At 43.5% G+C, this 6,789-nt stretch overlaps 1 pseudogene; it reads right to left on the minus strand.

The window, feature by feature from the left end:
* Window positions 1-2,984: 2,984 nt before the first annotated feature.
* LOC103070795 (putative hydrolase RBBP9 pseudogene) lies at window positions 2,985-3,549 on the minus strand (annotated as a pseudogene).
* Between the last annotated feature and the right edge of the window lie 3,240 nt (window positions 3,550-6,789).

Raw genomic sequence — 6,789 nt, forward strand, 5'->3', positions numbered from 1 at the left:
TATATATATATATATATATATATATATATATATATATATAGAGAGAGAGAGAGAGAGAGAGAGAGAGAGAGAGAGAGAGAGAGAGAAAGGTAGTCAGGGACTAGATTATAAACGAACTTAAGTACCCTGATAGGGAGTGCAGAATTTATAGGCACTGGGGAGTCTTTGAAGGATTTTAAGGAGGAGGAGGGGTGTGTATGTATGGTATGGGTGTGGGAGAGTGATGCTGTCACATTTGTATTTTTCAAAGATCACCCTTGTCACAGTGTGTTTTGTGGTAAGTGCAGTGGAAAATGATGAGGTTCTAAACTAAAGGCACTGACTTGGTCATGCAGCCACAGAGGGCCAGGCTGTACAAACCAGTGCAGGGGTTAGAGCGTGTCCTTCCTAAAGTAGAGGTAAGCCTCTGTTTGGCAGCATCTGTTTGGCTGGATGGGCAGGAGCACAATTAGCTGCTGCCATCACCATATCAGTTATAAGCTGTCCCCTCAAATACTCTTGTATAGACAGTTTTCTCTGGAAACACTGAATACGCTCTAGAATCTCTTTTGCAAAAATGACTTCAGAGATAATCACTGGGGACTTCCCTGGTGGTGCAGTGGTTAAGAATCTGCCTGCCAGTGCAGGGGACGCGGGTTTGAGCCCTGATCCGGGAAGATCCCACATGCTGCAGAGCACCACGACTACTGAGCCCACACACCACAACTACTGAAGCCCACGCGCCTAGAGCCCGTGCTCCACAACAAGAGAAGCCACTGCAATGAGAAGCCCGTGCACCGCAACAAAGAGTAGCCCCTGCTCGCAGCAATTAGAGAAAGTCCGTGCACCGCAACAAAGACCCAACACAGCCAAAAAATAATAATAATAAATTAATTTAAAAAAGATAATCACTGTTCTAACTTCTATTCCCATATGTTAGTTTTATCTGTTTTTGAATTTCATATTAATAGAATATAGTGATATGCTTTGCGTCTTTTTTTGCTCAGCATTGTCTTTGAGACAACGAGTGGAAATGAGCTCCACTTTTTTTTTTTGTTTTTTTTTAATATTTATTTGGCTGCCCCGGGTCTTACTCACGGCACGTGGGATCTTCGTTGCCCTTGCGGGACTGTCTTTGTGGCATGTGGGATCTTTTAGTTGAGGCATGTGGGATCTAGTTCCCTGACCAGGGATCGAACCCGGTTCCCCTGCATTGGGAGCATGGAGTCTTAGCCACTGGACCACCAGGAAAGTCCCAGCTCCACTTCTTGATGGGAATTGCTGCAAATAATCTATGGCCATGTTTAATCTACAACACTGGGCACTATGCTTCCTTGTTCCTTTCTTCTTTCTGTCTCCTTGTTTCTCTCTTTCTCCCTCCTTCCCTCCCCTCTTTCCCTTCCTTTTATTTATTTATTTTTATTTTTTATTTCTCAATTGTATATATATGGTTTTTTCTACAGCGGAAGAGGACAATAAAGTATTATGAACTGTTATTTGTAGAAAACAAGGCAGAGAATACGTAGAACAATGACTACTTCCAAATAATTCAAATAGAATCAAGCTTTGATTATAGGCTTGGTCAAATCAGTGCTAAACAGCTTCTCTAAGAAAAGTATTCAATTGATTTATCTACTTTGCTTTTCACTAACTTGTCAAATAAACTTTTTAATCTTTATTTTTAATTATAAAAGTAAGACAGTGCACAAACTCAAATAATCCCCAGGTGTATAGTAAAAAGGAGACGTCCGCCACACCATAACTACCAAAATTCCCATCCCCTAAGATAATTGCTGCTAAAAATTTAGATAATCTCTCCTGACATTTTTTGAGCACATTTGGAAATCAAAAGCCTTTTCAGGTTCAAATGGTGGCTTTGAATTTTTGTTAGGTATGAACAATGTGGGAATTCACATTATTGCAGCAAATATCAGGTGTGAATTTACTGGAAATTGTTTTGAGATGTTACTTGGGGATCATAATAGCCAAAAAATATTGGAAAATGAAAAAGCATTTTTTGAGGGAATATGATTAGAAGAAAAATCATGGAATGATGCTGAAAGAGATCTAAAGGACCATGGAAATTAAAAGGTAGAACACTTTACAGGACAAAATTTGACATATGGAAAGATCATTTTTTAAAATATTTAAGACTATAACAAAATCCAAACTCTTCCCATGATTTCATCCTTTGATGTCATGTCTATTTCTCAGGCTTTTCTCAAGCTCTAAAGCACTGGCTAAGTGAATACTTACAGCAGAGGTCACACATGGATGGCTTGGACTTTGTGTCTTGCCATGTTTGCAGATTTTTTATTTACGCTGTAGTTGCCAGGTAACATAACCCATATGTCTGTGGACTGAACGTAATTCATGTACATGTGGATTATATATACATAGAATTATGGTCCCTAAATACAAAAGTGTTTGAATATCTTTCCTTGAAAATCAGAAAATTGGCAGTGCCTTGCCAAATTCCCACATGGCAGCAATCCAGACAGGACCCAGCAGGAGTTATCCCCGTCGCCCTAATCCTCGCCACTCTGGTCTTAGACCGATCCCTGCCTGACCCTGCAGACCCCTGCCTCAGCCTCCTTGTGTGTGACTCTCTCAACATGTTCAAGGACATGTTGTACTGCAACTCCTACAGCATAACATGAAACATGTTTAGTTTTAATCTGGACTAGGGATCAGGAAACCTGGGTTTTGTTTCTGTCTTATTCACTTTGGATAGTTAAGGGTGGTTAAGCTGTCCCATGTCCCTTATCAAATGGGAAAAATACTGTTTTAGGTCAGAGTAATTTGAGGAGATGTAGATTCTATGGAAAATGAAAATACTGCTTGTAATTTAGTTTCGACATTGAAACTTGTGTGTGTTTTGGACCTTAATTTGATCTGGTTTGCATGCCTGCTATTCATCTGATGATAGATGATTGTCATCTGTTAATAATCTGATCGTTGCCCTACTCCCATGTTGTTACGCAGAACAGCAGTAACCACCCTGGCTATCCTGGCACTTCCAGCATGGACTTGACCACACTAACCAGTTCATCAAACTCTGTGCTCTGGAAATGGCCACGGTCAGTGAATCTGTACAATTTGGCTTCCAACCAAAGTGTTGGCCACTTCTTGTTACTTCCAAGGAAGGAAAGGATTGTCAGTGGAGCCAAACTGCACAATGTGAGGGCAGTTGGCTTTGATCTTCTCCCACTGCCAGGGGTGGCTGAAGTATCCGCTTGCCCGTTCATTGTCATCCCCCAGGTCAGACGTGTATGCAGACACTAACACAATAGCACACACCCGGTGGGTCTCTGCGTACCTCATGGCTGCAGTGGCCCCGGAACTGTGGCCTATGATGATGGTCTCCTCGTCACAGTGCAGCCCCGTCTGCGTGAAGGGCAGCCAGATGCTCTCTCGAGCTGTGATTGGGTCAGGCATGTTTTTAGCCAAACACTGGAAACCAGGTATCTGCTCCAGCCCCCTCTTCACCCAGCTGTACCAGCCGTGGGTGGCCACATCCCCGCCCCCCGTTCCCGGGGATGATCACACCGCCTTGCAGGGCACCTCCATGAGTGCAGCCAACCTCCCTTCCTTCCTTTTAAATTAAGGGGATAGTTTGTGGATTTTTAAAAGTTGCCTCTCCTTGAAATTCATGTTAGAACACAGCTTACTTGGTTAAAGGATGTCTTCTGTGATTTCTTGGTATGGCCAAGGACCAGATGTTTTCAGGTCTTGACTTTGTTATTGCTTTTCAAATTACGTTAATAGTACCAAACATCTGTTAATGCTGGAGAGATTAGTGTCTTCTCCAGGTGATTTTGGTCTTTTTTTAATCCCTTTTTTTTTTTTTTTTTTTTTTTTGTAATTGCTGAGACTTAACGTTCTGGTCCTTTTATGGGCTCTCTTCCCAGCCCTTCAATGCCTCGTTAGTCATCCACAGTTACTAAAGTGGGCCTGAAATGACAACTTTTTTCCAGGGTGCTCAGTGAAGTCAGGAAGGGAAAGCCTCCCTATCAGGAGAAGGTGTCTGGATTGCAGTTGTCTTGAGTAGACAGTATTTTTATATGTGAAGTAAATAAGAATCTTGGGCAAGGTGCAGATCTTAGTGACCTGTCAGCCCATCAGGATGAATCAGCTCAAGTCCTAGATGAGGTGGCAACGTCAGCACAATGAGCCCCTTGCCCTGAGTTTATTGGGCCTCTCTTAAGGTAGCTGTCATAGCCCTTATTTTAGAGAAAAGTCAGAGTCATTCTTCAAGATTCAGCTGACTTTAAACATTATTTATTTTGGAGGGGGAAAGTCATTTTCAGTATAGGTGCACCATTGGAAGTGGCATGTGGCCGTTTTTCACATTATAGCCATCTTGATGTGCCGAAGTGTTACAGTTGTTAGCATCTTAAAACTTGTCTCCAGGTGACCTGAGGCTATTCTGCATCTCTAAGTAGTTTAATTAATTGTCTTGGGTGCCAGACAAGTAGATTTGTTAACTGTAGTTTCTGATTTATCTATTGCTCAAACCAGTGATAATTTGATAGGAATAGGAACTCAGAGGTGGCATTTTATTGCAAAAGATGGATGTTGGTTGCTAAATGCAGTTGATTAGAAGGCTAGGACAAAGTATTTGTTTTTCTGGTGACAGGGTCATTAAGGCTTTGTAGAATGTGCCACTAGTCAGATGACTGAACTAAATCTTCCTACTCCTGTGAGGTAATCTTTAAGGTGTTGGGAGTGCCTCACAGAACATTTATTAACTATGGTACTCTCACAGGTGTTTGCAGCTTCATCAGATTAGCCTGGTGTTTCTGGTGCGTGAGGCACTCCTCAGTGCAATACTAGTAGCCAGAGTTCTGGTAATTGCTGCTGCCTGAGAACATTGGATCTGAAACCCACAGACCTAGAGAAGTGTTGCCAGAGAAGGTTGCCATCTTAACTTTCTGAGGGCAAATTTTACCTTCAGAGAAAGGAAGGGAGCTTTCTGAGAATACAAGGCAGGTTGTTAGAATGAGGAAGAGAACATAGTGTTTTGAAGCCTGGCCATTTTATTGGCTGTAGAAATAAGTTTTTTGGTTTTTGTTTGTTTGTTTGTTTGGCTGCGTTGGGTCTTCGTTGCTGCATGCAGGCTTTCTCTAGTTGCAGAGAGTGGGGGCTACTCTTTGTTGTGGTGTGTGGGCTTCTCATTGTGGTGGCTTCTCTTGTTGCGGAGCATGGCCTCTAGGCACGCGGGCTTCAGTAGTTGCAGCACACAGGCTCAGTAGTTGTGGCTCATGGGCTCTAGGGCGCAGGCTCAGTAGTTGTGGTGCACGGGCTTAGTTGCTCTGCGGCATGTGGGATCTTTCCGGGCCAGGGATCGAACCCTTGTCCCCTACGTTTGTAGGTGGATTCTTAACCACTGCACCACCAGGAAAGTCCCTAGAAATAAGTTTTTGGTTTTTTTTTTGCCGTACGCGGGCCTCTCACTGTTGTGGCCTCTCCCGTTGCAGAGCACAGGCTCTGGACACGCAGGCTCAGCGGCCATGGCTCATGGGCCCAGCCGCTCCGTGGCATGTGGGATCTTCCCAGACCGGGGCACGAACCCGTGTTCCCTGCATCGGCAGGCGGACCTTCAACCACTGCGCCACCAGGGAAGTCCTAGAAATAAGTTTTTAAAAACCTAACACCTTAGAGGTATTACTTGGCTTTGTAAATGTAGCAAACAATTAGAAAACTGTTACAGTGCTTATTATGTGTCAGACAGTATTTGGCATTGGAGGCACATATGAACAAGACACATAAGATTTCTGCCCTCAAAGAGCTTACATTCTTGCTTGAGAAGATAGACAATTTTCAAATAAATAAATAAGATAATTACAGAGTATAGTGCTATGAAGAGAATTGATATGATGGTGTGATTTGAGAGTAAGGGAGAAGGGGATACTTCACATTGGTTGGTCAGACCTCTTCATAGTGACATATGAACTCTTAATTGAAGGGAGGCAGAACCAGCATTTCCTGATGAGAGACAACTGTTCTGGGCAGGAGGAAAAACAAACACAAAGGACTGGGAAGTATGTGGTTTGGGATGTTCAAGAGTAGGCAGGGGCCAGATTTTATAAGGCTCTATAGACCTTGCTTGGGATGATGGAAGCCACTGGTGGAAGGAAGCTGGTTGAGCAAGGAAGCTAAGTGATCGGAATTACATGTTAAAAAGATCACTCATAACATAACATTGTAAATCAACTATACTTCAATTAAAAAATCGGGCTTCCCTGGTGGTGCAGTGGTTGGGAGTCCGCCTGCTGATGCAGGGGACGCGGGTTCGTGCCCCGGTCCGGGAGGATCCCACGTGCCGGGGAGCAGCTGGGCCCGTGAGCTGTGGCCGCTGGGCCTGCATGTCCAGAGCCTGTGCTCTGCAGCGGGAGAGGCCGCAACAGTCAGAGGCCCACGTACCGGGGGGGAAAAAAAAAATCACTCTTGATTCTCTGGGGAGAACACATAGCAGAGTGCCTAGAGCAGAAGTAGAATGATTAGTTAAGAGGCTATTGCATTTCATTAAAAAACTGCAATTATATGGAGGTAAAAGAGGATGGACGGCAGAAGGGAATTCAACTTCTTTCAGAAAGTATTTCACTTTTAATTTTGATAAGATTGCAGATAGGGCAAGACAACCATTATAGCAATAAGTACTAGTGTGTGCTTTGAATTATGTTGTTCTTGATTCTCTGACTCAGAGCTGGAGAGTGACTTTTTGGTGTGGCAAAGCTCTCAGCCTGAACCTACTCTGCTCGCTTAAAAATCCCACACATCTGGGCATGACTTGAGGGCCTGTAGGGA

Source organism: Lipotes vexillifer, unplaced genomic scaffold (assembly GCF_000442215.2).
Source record: "Lipotes vexillifer unplaced genomic scaffold, Lipotes_vexillifer_v1.1 scaffold387, whole genome shotgun sequence".
Lineage (NCBI taxonomy): Eukaryota > Metazoa > Chordata > Mammalia > Artiodactyla > Lipotidae > Lipotes > Lipotes vexillifer.